At 43.7% G+C, this 16,983-nt stretch overlaps 14 non-coding genes and 1 pseudogene across 14 annotated transcripts; all 15 read right to left on the reverse strand.

The window, feature by feature from the left end:
• Window positions 1-153: 153 nt before the first annotated feature.
• LOC136756171 (5S ribosomal RNA) lies at window positions 154-272 on the reverse strand. Its single transcript, XR_010818272.1, has one exon. It is a non-coding gene; the product is annotated as a 5S ribosomal RNA (ribosomal RNA).
• A 1,066-nt stretch (window positions 273-1,338) lies between these two features.
• LOC136756479 (5S ribosomal RNA) lies at window positions 1,339-1,457 on the reverse strand. The gene has a single exon (XR_010818560.1). It is a non-coding gene; the product is annotated as a 5S ribosomal RNA (ribosomal RNA).
• Window positions 1,458-2,512: 1,055 nt separating this feature from the next.
• On the reverse strand, window positions 2,513-2,631 carry LOC136756738 (5S ribosomal RNA). The gene has a single exon (XR_010818801.1). It is a non-coding gene; the product is annotated as a 5S ribosomal RNA (ribosomal RNA).
• Window positions 2,632-3,697: 1,066 nt separating this feature from the next.
• LOC136757016 (5S ribosomal RNA) lies at window positions 3,698-3,816 on the reverse strand. Its single transcript, XR_010819065.1, has one exon. It is a non-coding gene; the product is annotated as a 5S ribosomal RNA (ribosomal RNA).
• A 1,066-nt stretch (window positions 3,817-4,882) lies between these two features.
• Window positions 4,883-5,001, reverse strand: LOC136755833 (5S ribosomal RNA). Its single transcript, XR_010817943.1, has one exon. It is a non-coding gene; the product is annotated as a 5S ribosomal RNA (ribosomal RNA).
• A 1,058-nt stretch (window positions 5,002-6,059) lies between these two features.
• LOC136757988 (5S ribosomal RNA) lies at window positions 6,060-6,178 on the reverse strand. The gene has a single exon (XR_010819797.1). It is a non-coding gene; the product is annotated as a 5S ribosomal RNA (ribosomal RNA).
• A 1,058-nt stretch (window positions 6,179-7,236) lies between these two features.
• Window positions 7,237-7,355, reverse strand: LOC136756111 (5S ribosomal RNA). Its single transcript, XR_010818214.1, has one exon. It is a non-coding gene; the product is annotated as a 5S ribosomal RNA (ribosomal RNA).
• Window positions 7,356-8,410: 1,055 nt separating this feature from the next.
• Window positions 8,411-8,529, reverse strand: LOC136755834 (5S ribosomal RNA). Its single transcript, XR_010817944.1, has one exon. It is a non-coding gene; the product is annotated as a 5S ribosomal RNA (ribosomal RNA).
• A 1,058-nt stretch (window positions 8,530-9,587) lies between these two features.
• LOC136757989 (5S ribosomal RNA) lies at window positions 9,588-9,706 on the reverse strand. The gene has a single exon (XR_010819798.1). It is a non-coding gene; the product is annotated as a 5S ribosomal RNA (ribosomal RNA).
• A 1,058-nt stretch (window positions 9,707-10,764) lies between these two features.
• On the reverse strand, window positions 10,765-10,883 carry LOC136756805 (5S ribosomal RNA). Its single transcript, XR_010818864.1, has one exon. It is a non-coding gene; the product is annotated as a 5S ribosomal RNA (ribosomal RNA).
• Window positions 10,884-11,938: 1,055 nt separating this feature from the next.
• On the reverse strand, window positions 11,939-12,057 carry LOC136756807 (5S ribosomal RNA). Its single transcript, XR_010818866.1, has one exon. It is a non-coding gene; the product is annotated as a 5S ribosomal RNA (ribosomal RNA).
• A 1,066-nt stretch (window positions 12,058-13,123) lies between these two features.
• On the reverse strand, window positions 13,124-13,242 carry LOC136757316 (5S ribosomal RNA). Its single transcript, XR_010819349.1, has one exon. It is a non-coding gene; the product is annotated as a 5S ribosomal RNA (ribosomal RNA).
• A 1,055-nt stretch (window positions 13,243-14,297) lies between these two features.
• Window positions 14,298-14,416, reverse strand: LOC136756311 (5S ribosomal RNA). Its single transcript, XR_010818404.1, has one exon. It is a non-coding gene; the product is annotated as a 5S ribosomal RNA (ribosomal RNA).
• Window positions 14,417-15,471: 1,055 nt separating this feature from the next.
• On the reverse strand, window positions 15,472-15,590 carry LOC136757990 (5S ribosomal RNA). The gene has a single exon (XR_010819799.1). It is a non-coding gene; the product is annotated as a 5S ribosomal RNA (ribosomal RNA).
• A 1,050-nt stretch (window positions 15,591-16,640) lies between these two features.
• Window positions 16,641-16,769, reverse strand: LOC136757644 (uncharacterized; annotated as a pseudogene).
• Window positions 16,770-16,983: the final 214 nt, after the last annotated feature.

Genomic DNA, 16,983 nt, shown 5'->3' on the forward strand with positions numbered 1-16,983 from the left:
TACCCTAGTTACTAGGGACCGTTTACGTTGGAGAACAAGATCTATTGTATGCCTGTGTATTTGGGGAAGTCAAATCTGAAATAATGATGAAATTGCGTGTATCCAAAGTTAAAACTCGTGATTTGTCGCCCTCTGGTGTGTAAAAGATGCAAAAGCTTACAGCACCTGGTATTCCCAGGCGGTCTCCCATCCAAGTACTGACCAGGCCCGAGCCTGCTTGGCTTCCGAGATCGGACGAGATCGGGCGTATTCAGGCTAGTATGGCCGTAAGCCAGGAAGGCTGTCCCTGACGCTCTACTTAAAGGGAAGGCAATATCCGTTTCTGCTGTTCATACTTACAGTTGAACTGTCTCTCTACTCTAAAGCCCGGGACACACCAGCGCGCCGCAGACAGTCCCTGCTAACACGCCACGTTGTGGCAACATTGTGGCAACGTTGTGCGTTAGCTGGGGTGCCACACCAGACCGGAACTATATATTACAAAACGAACACATTCTCTTGATAAAACAGCTGTAATTGAGTGCCTGACACGCCAGTCAAGCGCAATCTTGAGAAGGTGTGCATTTCAGTAAGGATTTCAATTGACATGCAGTATGAAACTGAAAGGAGGTTGCATCACTATGATGCATAACATTGCATGTATTGTATTTTCAAGTGTGTGCATTCATCCTGTTGTCATTTTGTTTTGAAAGCAGAAGAATCATTCAACAGGTTGCTGAGACAAATGTAAACCAGTAAAACATATGAAGAGAAACAAACCTTGAATATAAGTTCAGTTGTTTAAACATTTGACAAACTATGGTGAGGGGGTTAGAAAACACACAAATCCAGCAGCTCCTGTATTTCAATACACCAGAACCCAATATTATTGGCGAGTCGGGTAGTCCATCATCACAGTTCGAGGGCAGGCATCATTTCAGTAATTTCATCCCGTTGCATTCACATTCGTGCCTTGAATGAGATTGAATGTGATCTTTGCTCTCAAGTATGTTCCCAAGTTTTACACTTTCGTGCTTTGCATGAATGGGAATGGAACCGTGTGTGTTGAATGAGGCTCCTTGTGAGCACTGAACTTTGTCCGGTGGAGTTCCTTTTTGTGTTGCTGTAATTGTGTCATTTCTCGATGAGAAAGATTAGGCAACATTTAGTCACTTCTAGCCATGATGCTCAATTTATTTACGAATGTACCCTAGTTACTAGGGACCGTTTACGTTGGAGAACAAGATCTATTGTATGCCTGTGTATTTGGGGAAGTCAAATCTGAAATAATGATGAAATTGCGTGTATCCAAAGTTAAAACTCGTGATTTGTCGCCCTCTGGTGTGTAAAAGATGCAAAAGCTTACAGCACCTGGTATTCCCAGGTGGTCTCCCATACAAGTACTGACCAGGCCCGAGCCTGCTTAGCTTCCGAGATCAGACGAGATCGGGCGTATTCAGGCTAGTATGGCCGTAAGCCAGGGAGGCTGTCCCTGACGCTCTACTTAAAGGGAAGGCAATATCCGTTTCTGCCGCTCATACTTGCAGTTGAACTGTCTCTCTACTCTAAAGTCCGGGACACACCAGCACGCCGCAGACAGTCCCTGCTAACACGAAACGTTGTGGCAACGTTGTGCGTTAGCTGGGGTGCCACACCAGACCGGAACTATATATTACAAAACGAACACATTCTCTTGATAAAACAGCTGTAATTGAGTGCCTGACACGCCAGTCAAGCGCAATCTTGAGAAGGTGTGCATTTCAGTAAGGATTTCAATTGACATGCAGTATGAAACTGAAAGGAGGTTGCATCACTATGATGCATAACATTGCATGTATTGTATTTTCAAGTGTGTGCATTCATCCTGTTGTCATTTTGTTTTGAAAGCAGAAGAATCATTCAACAGGTTGCTGAGACAAATGTAAACCAGTAAAACATATGAAGAGAAACAAACCTTGAATATAAGTTCAGTTGTTTAAACATTTGACAAACTATGGTGAGGGGGTAAGAAAACACACAAATCCAGCAGCTCCTGTATTTCAATACACCAGAACCCAATATTATTGGCGAGTCGTGTAGTCCATCTTCACAGTTCGAGGGCAGGCATCATTTCAGTAATTTCATCCCGTTGCATTCACATCCGTGCCTTGAATGAGATTGAATGTGATCTTTGCTCTCAAGTATGTTCCCAAGTTTTACACTTTCGTGCTTTGCATGAATGGGAATGGAACCGTGTGTGTTGAATGAGGCTCCTTGTGAGCACTGAACTTTGTCCGGTGGAGTTCCTTTTTGTGTTGCTGTAATTGTGTCATTTCTCGATGAGAAAGATTAGGCAACATTTAGTCACTTCTAGCCATGATGCTCAATTTATTTACGAATGTACCCTAGTTACTAGGGACCGTTTACGTTGGAGAACAAGATCTATTGTATGCCTGTGTATTTGGGGAAGTCAAATCTGAAATAATGATGAAATTGCGTGTATCCAAAGTTAAAACTCGTGATTTGTCGCCCTCTGGTGTGTAAAAGATGCCAAAGCCTACAGCACCTGGTATTCCCAGGCGGTCTCCCATGCAAGTACTGACCAGGCCCGAGCCTGCTTAGCTTCCGAGATCGGACGAGATCGGGCGTATTCAGGCTAGTATGGCCGTAAGCCAGGAAGTCTGTCCCTGACGCTCTACTTAAAGGGAAGGCAATATCCGTTTCTGCCGTTCATACTTACAGTTGAACTGTCTCTCTACTCTAAAGCCCGGGACACACCAGCGCACCGCAGACAGTCCCTGCTAACACGCCACGTTGTGGCAACATTGTGGCAACGTTGTGCGTTAGCTGGGGTGCCACACCAGACCGGAACTATATATTACAAAACGAACACATTCTCTTGATAAAACAGCTGTAATTGAGTGCCTGACACGCCAGTCAAGCGCAATCTTGAGAAGGTGTGCATTTCAGTAAGGATTTCAATTGACATGCAGTATGAAACTGAAAGGAGGTTGCATCACTATGATGCATAACATTGCATGTATTGTATTTTCAAGTGTGTGCATTCATCCTGTTGTCATTTTGTTTTGAAAGCAGAAGAATCATTCAACAGGTTGCTGAGACAAATGTAAACCAGTAAAACATATGAAGAGAAACAAACCTTGAATATAAGTTCAGTTGTTTAAACATTTGACAAACTATGGTGAGGGGGTAAGAAAACACACAAATCCAGCAGCTCCTGTATTTCAATACACCAGAACCCAATATTATTGGCGAGTCGGGTAGTCCATCATCACAGTTCGAGGGCAGGCATCATTTCAGTAATTTCATCCCGTTGCATTCACATCCGTGCCTTGAATGAGATTGAATGTGATCTTTGCTCTCAAGTATGTTCCCAAGTTTTACACTTTCGTGCTTTGCATGAATGGGAATGGAACCGTGTGTGTTGAATGAGGCTCCTTGTGAGCACTGAACTTTGTCCGGTGGAGTTCCTTTTTGTGTTGCTGTAATTGTGTCATTTCTCGATGAGAAAGATTAGGCAACATTTAGTCACTTCTAGCCATGATGCTCAATTTATTTACGAATGTACCCTAGTTACTAGGGACCGTTTACGTTGGAGAACAAGATCTATTGTATGCCTGTGTATTTGGGGAAGTCAAATCTGAAATAATGATGAAATTGCGTGTATCCAAAGTTAAAACTCGTGATTTGTCGCCCTCTGGAGTGTAAAAGATGCAAAAGCTTACAGCACCTGGTATTCCCAGGCGGTCTCCCATCCAAGTACTGACCAGGCACGAGCCTGCTTAGCTTCCGAGATCTGACGAGATCGGGCGTATTCAGGCTAGTATGGCCGTAAGCCAGGGAGGCTGTCCCTGACGCTCTACTTAAAGGGAAGGCAATATCCGTTTCTGCCGTTCATACTTACAGTTGAACTGTCTCTCTACTCTAAAGCCCGGGACACACCAGCGCGCCGCAGACAGTCCCTGCTAACACGCCACGTTGTGGCAACATTGTGGCAACGTTGTGCGTTAGCTGGGGTGCCACACCAGACCGGAACTATATTTTACAAAACGAACACATTGTCTTGATAATACAGCTGTAATTGAGTGCCTGACACGCCAGTCAAGCGCAATCTTGTGAAGGTGTGCATTTCAGTAAGGATTTCAATTGACATGCAGTATGAAACTGAAAGGAGGTTGCATCACTATGATGCATAACATTGCATGTATTGTATTTTCAAGTGTGTGCATTCATCCTGTTGTCATTTTGTTTTGAAAGCAGAAGAATCATTCAACAGGTTGCTGAGACAAATGTAAACCAGTAAAACATATGAAGAGAAACAAACCTTGAATATAAGTTCAGTTGTTTAAACATTTGACAAACTATGGTGAGGGGGTAAGAAAACACACAAATCCAGCAGCTCCTGTATTTCAATACACCAGAACCCAATATTATTGGCGAGTCGGGTAGTCCATCATCACAGTTCGAGGGCAGGCATCATTTCAGTAATTTCATCCCGTTGCATTCACATCCGTGCCTTGAATGAGATTGAATGTGATCTTTGTTCTCAAGTATGTTCCCAAGTTTTACACTTTCGTGCTTTGCATGAATGGGAATGGAACCGTGTGTGTTGAATGAGGCTCCTTGTGAGCACTGAACTTTGTCCGGTGGAGTTCCTTTTTGTGTTGGTGTAATTGTGTCATTTCTCGATGAGAAAGATTAGGCAACATTTAGTCACTTCTAGCCATGATGCTCAATTTATTTACGAATGTACACTAGTTACTAGGGACCGTTTACGTTGGAGAACAAGATCTATTGTATGCCTGTGTATTTGGGGAAGTCAAATCTGAAATAATGATGAAATTGCGTGTATCCAAAGTTAAAACTCGTGATTTGTCGCCCTTTGGTGTGTAAAAGATGCAAAAGCTTACAGCACCTGGTATTCCCAGGGGGTCTCCCATCCAAGTACTGACCAGGCCCGAGCCTGCTTAGCTTCCGAGATCGGACGAGATCGGGCGTATTCAGGCTAGTATGGCCGTAAGCCAGGGAGGCTGTCCCTGACGCGCTACTTAAAGGGAAGGCAATATCCGTTTCTGCCGTTCATACTTACAGTTGAACTGTCTCTCTACTCTAAAGCCCGGGACACACCAGCGCGCCGCAGACAGTCCCTGCTAACACGAAACGTTGTGGCAACGTTGTGCGTTAGCTGGGGTGCCACACCAGACCGGAACTATATATTACAAAACGAACACATTGTCTTGATAATACAGCTGTAATTGAGTGCCTGACACGCCAGTCAAGCGCAATCTTGAGAAGGTGTGCATTTCAGTAAGGATTTCAATTGACATGCAGTATGAAACTGAAAGGAGGTTGCATCACTATGATGCATAACATTGCATGTATTGTATTTTCAAGTGTGTGCATTCATCCTGTTGTCATTTTGTTTTGAAAGCAGAAGAATCATTCTTGCTGAGGTTGCTGAGACAAATGTAAACCAGTAAAACATATGAAGAGAAACAAACCTTGAATATAAGTTCAGTTGTTTAAACATTTGACAAACTATGGTGAGGGGGTAAGAAAACACACAAATCCAGCAGCTCCTGTATTTCAATACACCAGAACCCAATATTATTGGCGAGTCGGGTAGTCCATCATCACAGTTCGAGGGCAGGCATCATTTCAGTAATTTCATCCCGTTGCATTCACATCCGTGCCTTGAATGAGATTGAATGTGATCTTTGCTCTCAAGTATGTTCCCAAGTTTTACACTTTCGTGCTTTGCATGAATGGGAATGGAACCGTGTGTGTTGAATGAGGCTCCTTGTGAGCACTGAACTTTGTCCGGTGGAGTTCCTTTTTGTGTTGCTGTAATTGTGTCATTTCTCGATGAGAAAGATTAGGCAACATTTAGTCACTTCTAGCCATGATGCTCAATTTATTTACGAATGTACCCTAGTTACTAGGGACCGTTTACGTTGGAGAACAAGATCTATTGTATGCCTGTGTATTTGGGGAAGTCAAATGTGAAATAATGATGAAATTGCGTGTATCCAAAGTTAAAACTCGTGATTTGTCGCCCTCTGGTGTGTAAAAGATGCAAAAGCTTACAGCACCTGGTATTCCCAGGCGGTCTCCCATCCAAGTACTGACCAGGCCCGAGCCTGCTTAGCTTCCGAGATCGGACGAGATCGGGCGTATTCAGGCTAGTATGGCCGTAAGCCAGGGAGGCTGTCCCTGACGCTCTACTTAAAGGGAAGGCAATATCCGTTTCTGCCGCTCATACTTGCAGTTGAACTGTCTCTCTACTCTAAAGTCCGGGACACACCAGCGCGCCGCAGACAGTCCCTGCTAACACGAAACGTTGTGGCAACGTTGTGCGTTAGCTGGGGTGCCACACCAGACCGGAACTATATATTACAAAACGAACACATTGTCTTGATAATACAGCTGTAATTGAGTGCCTGACACGCCAGTCAAGCGCAATCTTGAGAAGGTGTGCATTTCAGTAAGGATTTCAATTGACATGCAGTATGAAACTGAAAGGAGGTTGCATCACTATGATGCATAACATTGCATGTATTGTATTTTCAAGTGTGTGCATTCATCCTGTTGTCATTTTGTTTTGAAAGCAGAAGAATCATTCTTGCTGAGGTTGCTGAGACAAATGTAAACCAGTAAAACATATGAAGAGAAACAAACCTTGAATATAAGTTCAGTTGTTTAAACATTTGACAAACTATGGTGAGGGGGTAAGAAAACACACAAATCCAGCAGCTCCTGTATTTCAATACACCAGAACCCAATATTATTGGCGAGTCGGGTAGTCCATCATCACAGTTCGAGGGCAGGCATCATTTCAGTAATTTCATCCCGTTGCATTCACATCCGTGCCTTGAATGAGATTGAATGTGATCTTTGCTCTCAAGTATGTTCCCAAGTTTTACACTTTCGTGCTTTGCATGAATGGGAATGGAACCGTGTGTGTTGAATGAGGCTCCTTGTGAGCACTGAACTTTGTCCGGTGGAGTTCCTTTTTGTGTTGCTGTAATTGTGTCATTTCTCGATGAGAAAGATTAGGCAACATTTAGTCACTTCTAGCCATGATGCTCAATTTATTTACGAATGTACCCTAGTTACTAGGGACCGTTTACGTTGGAGAACAAGATCTATTGTATGCCTGTGTATTTGGGGAAGTAAAATCTGAAATATTGATGAAATTGCGTGTATCCAAAGTTAAAACTCGTGATTTGTCGCCCTCTGGTGTGTAAAAGATGCAAAAGCTTACAGCACCTGGTATTCCAAGGAGGTCTCCCATCCAAGTACTGACCAGGCCCAAGCCTGCTTGACTTCCGAGATCGGACGAGATCGGGCGTATTCAGGCTAGTATGGCCGTAAGCCAGGGAGGCTGTCCCTGACGCTCTACTTAAAGGGAAGGCAATATCCGTTTCTGCCGCTCATACTTGCAGTTGAACTGTCTCTCTACTCTAAAGTCCGGGACACACCAGCGCGCCGCAGGCAGTCCCTGCTAACACGAAACGTTGTGGCAACGTTGTGCGTTAGCTGGGGTGCCACACCAGACCGGAACTATATTTTACAAAACGAACACATTGTCTTGATAAAACAGCTGTAATTGAGTGCCTGACACGGCAGTCAAGCGCAATCTTGAGAAGGTGTGCATTTCAGTAAGGATTTCAATTGACATGCAGTATGAAACTGAAATGAGGTTGCATCACTATGATGCATAACATTGCATGTATTGTATTTTCAAGTGTGTACATTCATCCTGTTGTCATTTTGTTTTGAAAGCAGAAGAATCATTCAACAGGTTGCTGAGACAAATGTAAACCAGTAAAACATATGAAGAGAAACAAACCTTGAATATAAGTTCAGTTGTTTAAACATTTGACAAACTATGGTGAGGGGGTAAGAAAACACACAAATCCAGCAGCTCCTGTATTTCAATACACCAGAACCCAATATTATTGGCGAGTCGGGTAGTCCATCATCACAGTTCGAGGGCAGGCATCATTTCAGTAATTTCATCCCGTTGCATTCACATCCGTGCCTTGAATGAGATTGAATGTGATCTTTGCTCTCAAGTATTTTCCCAAGTTTTACACTTTCGTGCTTTGCATGAATGGGAATGGAACCGTGTGTGTTGAATGAGGCTCCTTGTGAGCACTGAACTTTGTCCGGTGGAGTTCCTTTTTGTGTTGGTGTAATTGTGTCATTTCTCGATGAGAAAGATTAGGCAACATTTAGTCACTTCTAGCCATGATGCTCAATTTATTTACGAATGTACACTAGTTACTAGGGACCGTTTACGTTGGAGAACAAGATCTATTGTATGCCTGTGTATTTGGGGAAGTCAAATCTGAAATAATGATGAAATTGCGTGTATCCAAAGTTAAAACTCGTGATTTGTCGCCCTTTGGTGTGTAAAAGATGCAAAAGCTTACAGCACCTGGTATTCCCAGGGGGTCTCCCATCCAAGTACTGACCAGGCCCGAGCCTGCTTAGCTTCCGAGATCGGACGAGATCGGGCGTATTCAGGCTAGTATGGCCGTAAGCCAGGGAGGCTGTCCCTGACGCGCTACTTAAAGGGAAGGCAATATCCGTTTCTGCCGTTCATACTTACAGTTGAACTGTCTCTCTACTCTAAAGCCCGGGACACACCAGCGCGCCGCAGACAGTCCCTGCTAACACGAAACGTTGTGGCAACGTTGTGCGTTAGCTGGGGTGCCACACCAGACCGGAACTATATATTACAAAACGAACACATTGTCTTGATAATACAGCTGTAATTGAGTGCCTGACACGCCAGTCAAGCGCAATCTTGAGAAGGTGTGCATTTCAGTAAGGATTTCAATTGACATGCAGTATGAAACTGAAAGGAGGTTGTATCACTATGATGCATAACATTGCATGTATTGTATTTTCAAGTGTGTGCATTCATCCTGTTGTCATTTTGTTTTGAAAGCAGAAGAATCATTCTTGCTGAGGTTGCTGAGACAAATGTAAACCAGTAAAACATATGAAGAGAAACAAACCTTGAATATAAGTTCAGTTGTTTAAACATTTGACAAACTATGGTGAGGGGGTAAGAAAACACACAAATCCAGCAGCTCCTGTATTTCAATACACCAGAACCCAATATTATTGGCGAGTCGGGTAGTCCATCATCACAGTTCGAGGGCAGGCATCATTTCAGTAATTTCATCCCGTTGCATTCACATCCGTGCCTTGAATGAGATTGAATGTGATCTTTGCTCTCAAGTATGTTCCCAAGTTTTACACTTTCGTGCTTTGCATGAATGGGAATGGAACCGTGTGTGTTGAATGAGGCTCCTTGTGAGCACTGAACTTTGTCCGGTGGAGTTCCTTTTTGTGTTGCTGTAATTGTGTCATTTCTCGATGAGAAAGATTAGGCAACATTTAGTCACTTCTAGCCATGATGCTCAATTTATTTACGAATGTACCCTAGTTACTAGGGACCGTTTACGTTGGAGAACAAGATATATTGTATGCCTGTGTATTTGGGGAAGTCAAATGTGAAATAATGATGAAATTGCGTGTATCCAAAGTTAAAACTCGTGATTTGTCGCCCTCTGGTGTGTAAAAGATGCAAAAGCTTACAGCACCTGGTATTCCCAGGCGGTCTCCCATCCAAGTACTGACCAGGCCCGAGCCTGCTTAGCTTCCGAGATCGGACGAGATCGGGCGTATTCAGGCTAGTATGGCCGTAAGCCAGGGAGGCTGTCCCTGACGCTCTACTTAAAGGGAAGGCAATATCCGTTTCTGCCGCTCATACTTGCAGTTGAACTGTCTCTCTACTCTAAAGTCCGGGACACACCAGCGCGCCGCAGACAGTCCCTGCTAACACGAAACGTTGTGGCAACGTTGTGCGTTAGCTGGGGTGCCACACCAGACCGGAACTATATATTACAAAACGAACACATTGTCTTGATAATACAGCTGTAATTGAGTGCCTGACACGCCAGTCAAGCGCAATCTTGAGAAGGTGTGCATTTCAGTAAGGATTTCAATTGACATGCAGTATGAAACTGAAAGGAGGTTGCATCACTATGATGCATAACATTGCATGTATTGTATTTTCAAGTGTGTGCATTCATCCTGTTGTCATTTTGTTTTGAAAGCAGAAGAATCATTCTTGCTGAGGTTGCTGAGACAAATGTAAACCAGTAAAACATATGAAGAGAAACAAACCTTGAATATAAGTTCAGTTGTTTAAACATTTGACAAACTATGGTGAGGGGGTAAGAAAACACACAAATCCAGCAGCTCCTGTATTTCAATACACCAGAACCCAATATTATTGGCGAGTCGGGTAGTCCATCATCACAGTTCGAGGGCAGGCATCATTTCAGTAATTTCATCCCGTTGCATTCACATCCGTGCCTTGAATGAGATTGAATGTGATCTTTGCTCTCAAGTATGTTCCCAAGTTTTACACTTTCGTGCTTTGCATGAATGGGAATGGAACCGTGTGTGTTGAATGAGGCTCCTTGTGAGCACTGAACTTTGTCCGGTGGAGTTCCTTTTTGTGTTGCTGTAATTGTGTCATTTCTCGATGAGAAAGATTAGGCAACATTTAGTCACTTCTAGCCATGATGCTCAATTTATTTACGAATGTACCCTAGTTACTAGGGACCGTTTACGTTGGAGAACAAGATCTATTGTATGCCTGTGTATTTGGGGAAGTAAAATCTGAAATATTGATGAAATTGCGTGTATCCAAAGTTAAAACTCGTGATTTGTCGCCCTCTGGTGTGTAAAAGATGCAAAAGCTTACAGCACCTGGTATTCCAAGGCGGTCTCCCATCCAAGTACTGACCAGGCCCAAGCCTGCTTGACTTCCGAGATCGGACGAGATCGGGCATATTCAGGCTAGTATGGCCGTAAGCCAGGGAGGCTGTCCCTGACGCTCTACTTAAAGGGAAGGCAATATCCGTTTCTGCCGCTCATACTTGCAGTTGAACTGTCTCTCTACTCTAAAGTCCGGGACACACCAGCGCGCCGCAGGCAGTCCCTGCTAACACGAAACGTTGTGGCAACGTTGTGCGTTAGCTGGGGTGCCACACCAGACCGGAACTATATTTTACAAAACGAACACATTGTCTTGATAATACAGCTGTAATTGAGTGCCTGACACGCCAGTCAAGCGCAATCTTGAGAAGGTGTGCATTTCAGTAAGGATTTCAATTGACATGCAGTATGAAACTGAAAGGAGGTTGCATCACTATGATGCATAACATTGCATGTATTGTATTTTCAAGTGTGTGCATTCATCCTGTTGTCATTTTGTTTTGAAAGCAGAAGAATCATTCAACAGGTTGCTGAGACAAATGTAAACCAGTAAAACATATGAAGAGAAACAAACCTTGAATATAAGTTCAGTTGTTTAAACATTTGACAAACTATGGTGAGGGGGTAAGAAAACACACAAATCCAGCAGCTCCTGTATTTCAATACACCAGAACCCAATATTATTGGCGAGTCGGGTAGTCCATCATCACAGTTCGAGGGCAGGCATCATTTCAGTAATTTCATCCCGTTGCATTCACATCCGTGCCTTGAATGAGATTGAATGTGATCTTTGCTCTCAAGTATGTTCCCAAGTTTTACACTTTCGTGCTTTGCATGAATGGGAATGGAACCGTGTGTGTTGAATGAGGCTCCTTGTGAGCACTGAACTTTGTCCGGTGGAGTTCCTTTTTGTGTTGCTGTAATTGTGTAATTTCTCGATGAGAAAGATTAGGCAACATTTAGTCACTTCTAGCCATGATGCTCAATTTATTTACGAATATACCCTAGTTACTAGGGACCGTTTACGTTGGAGAACAAGATCTATTGTATGCCTGTGTATTTGGGGAAGTAAAATCTGAAATAATGATGAAATTGCGTGTATCCAAAGTTAAAACTCGTGATTTGTCGCCCTCTGGTGTGTAAAAGATGCAAAAGCTTACAGCACCTGGTATTCCCAGGCGGTCTCCCATCCAAGTACTGACCAGGCACAAGCCTGCTTAGCTTCCGAGATCTGACGAGATCGGGCGTATTCAGGCTAGTATGGCCGTAAGCCAGGGAGGCTGTCCCTGACGCTCTACTTAAAGGGAAGGCAATATCCGTTTCTGCCGTTCATACTTACAGTTGAACTGTCTCTCTACTCTAAAGCCCGGGACACACCAGCGCGCCGCAGACAGTCCCTGCTAACACGCCACGTTGTGGCAACATTGTGGCAACGTTGTGCGTTAGCTGGGGTGCCACACCAGACCGGAACTATATATTACAAAACGAACACATTGTCTTGATAAAACAGCTGTAATTGAGTGCCTGACACGCCAGTCAAGCGCAATCTTGAGAAGGTGTGCATTTCAGTAAGGATTTCAATTGACATGCAGTATGAAACTGAAAGGAGGTTGCATCACTATGATGCATAACATTGCATGTATTGTATTTTCAAGTGTGTGCATTCATCCTGTTGTCATTTTGTTTTGAAAGCAGAAGAATCATTCAACAGGTTGCTGAGACAAATGTAAACCAGTAAAACATATGAAGAGAAACAAACCTTGAATATAAGTTCAGTTGTTTAAACATTTGACAAACTATGGTGAGGGGGTAAGAAAACACACAAATCCAGCAGCTCCTGTATTTCAATACACCAGAACCCAATATTATTGGCAAGTCGGGTAGTCCATCTTCACAGTTCGAGGGCAGTCATCATTTCAGTAATTTCATCCCGTTGCATTCACATCCGTGCCTTGAATGAGATTGAATGTGATCTTTGCTCTCAAGTAAGTTCCCAAGTTTTACACTTTCGTGCTTTGCATGAATGGGAATGGAACCGTGTGTGTTGAATGAGGCTCCTTGTGAGCACTGAACTTTGTCCGGTGGAGTTCTTTTTTGTGTTGCTGTAATTGTCTCTTTTCTTGATGAGAAAGATAAGGCAACATTTAGTCACTTCTAGCCATGATGCTCAATTTATTTACGAATGTACCCTAGTTACTAGGGACCGTTTACGTTGGAGAACAAGATCTATTGTATGCCTGTGTATTTGGGGAAGTCAAATCTGAAATAATGATGAAATTGCGTGTATCCAAAGTTAAAACTCGTGATTTGTCGCCCTCTGGTGTGTAAAAGATGCAAAAGCTTACAGCACCAGGTATTCCCAGGCGGTCTCCCATCCAAGTACTGACCAGGAACGAGCCTGCTTAGCTTCCGAGATCGGACGAGATCGGGCGTATTCAGGCTAGTATGGCCGTAAGCCAGGGAGGCTGTCCCTGACGCTCTACTTAAAGGGAAGGCAATATCCGTTTCTGCCGTTCATACTTACAGTTGAACTGTCTCTCTACTGTAAAGCCCGGGACACACCAGCGCGCCGCAGACAGTCCCTGCTAACACGCCACGTTGTGGCAACATTGTGCGTTAGCTGGGGTGCCACACCAGACCGGAACTATATATTACAAAACGATCACGTTGTCTTGATAAAACAGCTGTAATTGAGTGCCTGACACGCCAGTCAAGCGCAATCTTGAGAAGGTGTGCATTTCAGTAAGGATTTCAATTGACATGCAGTATGAAACTGAAAGGAGGTTGCATCACTATGATGCATAACATTGCATGTATTGTATTTTCAAGTGTGTGCATTCATCCTGTTGTCATTTTGTTTTGAAAGCAGAAGAATCATTCAACAGGTTGCTGAGACAAATGTAAACCAGTAAAACATATGAAGAGAAACAAACCTTGAATATAAGTTCAGTTGTTTAAACATTTGACAAACTATGGTGAGGGGGTAAAAAAACACACAAATCCAGCAGCTCCTGTATTTCAATACACCAGAACCCAATATTATTGGCGAGTCGGGTAGTCCATCATCACAGTTCGAGGGCAGGCATCATTTCAGTAATTTCATCCCGTTGCATTCACATCCGTGCCTTGAATGAGATTGAATGTGATCTTTGCTCTCAAGTATGTTCCCAAGTTTTACACTTTAGTGCATTGCATGAATGGGAATGGAACCGTGTGTGTTGAATGAGGCTCCTTGTGAGCACTGAACTTTGTCCGGTGGAGTTCCTTTTTGTGTTGCTGTAATTGTGTCATTTCTCGATGAGAAAGATTAGGCAACATTTAGTCACTTCTAGCCATGATGCTCAATTTATTTACGAATGTACCCTAGTTACTAGGGACCGTTTACGTTGGAGAACAAGATCTATTGTATGCCTGTGTATTTGGGGAAGTCAAATCTGAAATAATGATGAAATTGCGTGTATCCAAAGTTAAAACTCGTGATTTGTCGCCCTCTGGTGTGTAAAAGATGCAAAAGCTTACAGCACCCGGTATTCCCAGGCGGTCTCCCATTCAAGTACTGACCAGGCCCGAGCCTGCTTAGCTTCCGAGATCGGACGAGATCGGGCGTATTCAGGCTAGTATGGCCGTAAGCCAGGGAGGCTGTCCCTGACGCTCTACTTAAAGGGAAGGCAATATCAGTTTCTGCCGTTCATACTTACAGTTGAACTGTCACTCTACTCTAAAGCCCGGGACAAACCAGCGCGCCGCAGACAGTCCCTGCTAACACGAAACGTTGTGGCAACGTTGTGCGTTAGCTGGGGTGCCACACCAGACCGGAACTATGTATTACAAAACGAACACATTGTCTTGATAATACAGCTGTAATTGAGTGCCTGACACGCCAGTCAAGCGCAATCTTGAGAAGGTGTGCATTTCAGTAAGGATTTCAATTGACATGCAGTATGAAACTGAAAGGAGGTTGCATCACTATAATGCATAACATTGCATGTATTGTATTTTCAAGTGTGTGCATTCATCCTGTTGTCATTTTGTTTTGAAAGCAGAAGAATCATTCAACAGGTTGCTGAGACAAATGTAAACCAGTAAAACATATGAAGAGAAACAAACCTTGAATATAAGTTCAGTTGTTTAAACATTTGACAAACTATGGTGAGGGGGTAAGAAAACACACAAATCCAGCAGCTCCTGTATTTCAATACACCAGAACCCAATATTATTGGCGAGTCGGGTAGTCCATCATCACAGTTCGAGGGCAGGCATCATTTCAGTAATTTCATCCCGTTGCATTCACATCCGTGCCTTGAATGAGATTGAATGTGATCTTTGCTCTCAAGTATGTTCCCAAGTTTTACACTTTTGTGCTTTGCATGAATGGGAATGGAACCGTGTGTGTTGAATGAGGCTCCTTGTGAGCACTGAACTTTGTCCGGTGGAGTTCCTTTTTGTGTTGCTGTAATTGTGTCATTTCTCGATGAGAAAGATTAGGCAACATTTAGTCACTTCTAGCCATGATGCTCAATTTATTTACGAATGTACCCTAGTTACTAGGGACCGTTTACGTTGGAGAACAAGATCTATTGTATGCCTGTGTATTTGGGGAAGTCAAATCTGAAATAATGATGAAATTGCGTGTATCCAAAGTTAAAACTCGTGATTTGTCGCCCTCTGGTGTGTAAAAGATGCAAAAGCTTACAGCACCTGGTATTCCCAGGCGGTCTCCCATCCAAGTACTGACCAGGCCCGAGCCTGCTTAGCTTCCGAGATCGGACGAGATCGGGCGTATTCAGGCTAGTATGGCCGTAAGCCAGGGAGGCTGTCCCTGACGCTCTACTTAAAGGGAAGGCAATATCCGTTTCTGCCGTTCATACTTACAGTTGAACTGTCTCTCTACTCTAAAGCCCGGGACACACCAGCGCGCCGCAGACAGTCCCTGCTAACACGAAACGTTGTGGCAACGTTGTGCGTTAGCTGGGGTGCCACACCAGACCAATGTATTACAAAACTAACACATTGTCTTGATAAAACAGCTGTAATTGAGTGCCTGACACGCCATTCAAGCGCAATCTTGAGAAGGTGTGCATTTCAGTAAGGATTTCAATTGACATGCAGTATGAAACTGAAAGGAGGTTGCATCACTATGATGCATAACATTGCATGTATTGTATTTTCAAGTGTGTGCATTCATCCTGTTGTCATTTTGTTTTGAAAGCAGAAGAATCATTCAACAGGTTGCTGAGACAAATGTAAACCAGTAAAACATATGAAGAGAAACAAACCTTGAATATAAGTTCAGTTGTTTCAACATTTGACAAACTATGGTGAGGGGGTAAGAAAACACACAAATCCAGCAGCTCCTGTATTTCAATACACCAGAACCCAATATTATTGGCGAGTCGGGTAGTCCATCATCACAGTTCGAGGGCAGGCATCATTTCAGTAATTTCATCCCGTTGCATTCACATCCGTGCCTTGAATGAGATTGAATGTGATCTTTGCTCTCAAGTATGTTCCCAAGTTTTACACTTTCGTGCTTTGCATGAATGGGAATGGAACCGTGTGTGTTGAATGAGGCTCCTTGTGAGCACTGAACTTTGTCCGGTGGAGTTCCTTTTTGTGTTGCTGTAATTGTGTCATTTCTCGATGAGAAAGATTAGGCAACATTTAGTCACTTCTAGCCATGATGCTCAATTTATTTACGAATGTACCCTAGTTACTAGGGACCGTTTACGTTGGAGAACAAGATCTATTGTATGCCTGTGTATTTGGGGAAGTCAAATCTGAAATAATGATGAAATTGCGTGTATCCAAAGTTAAAACTCGTGATTTGTCGCCCTCTGGTGTGTAAGAGATGCAAAAGCTTACAGCACCTGGTATTCCCAGGCGGTCTCCCATCCAAGTACTGACCAGGCCCGCGCCTGCTTGGCTTCCAAGATCGGACGAGATCGGACGAGATCGGGCGTATTCAGGCTAGTATGGCCGTAAGCCAGGGAGGCTGTCCCTGACGCTCTACTTAAAGGGAAGGCAATATCCGTTTCTGCCGTTCATACTTACAGTTGAACTGTCTCTCTACTCTAAAGCCCGGGACACACCAGCGCGCCGCAGACAGTCCCTGCTAACACGCCACGTTGTGGCAACATTGTGGCAACGTTGTGCGTTAGCTGGGGTGCCACACCAGACCGGAACTATGTATTACAAAAC

The sequence above is a fragment of the Amia ocellicauda genome, chromosome 8 (assembly GCF_036373705.1).
Source record: "Amia ocellicauda isolate fAmiCal2 chromosome 8, fAmiCal2.hap1, whole genome shotgun sequence".
NCBI lineage: Eukaryota > Metazoa > Chordata > Actinopteri > Amiiformes > Amiidae > Amia > Amia ocellicauda.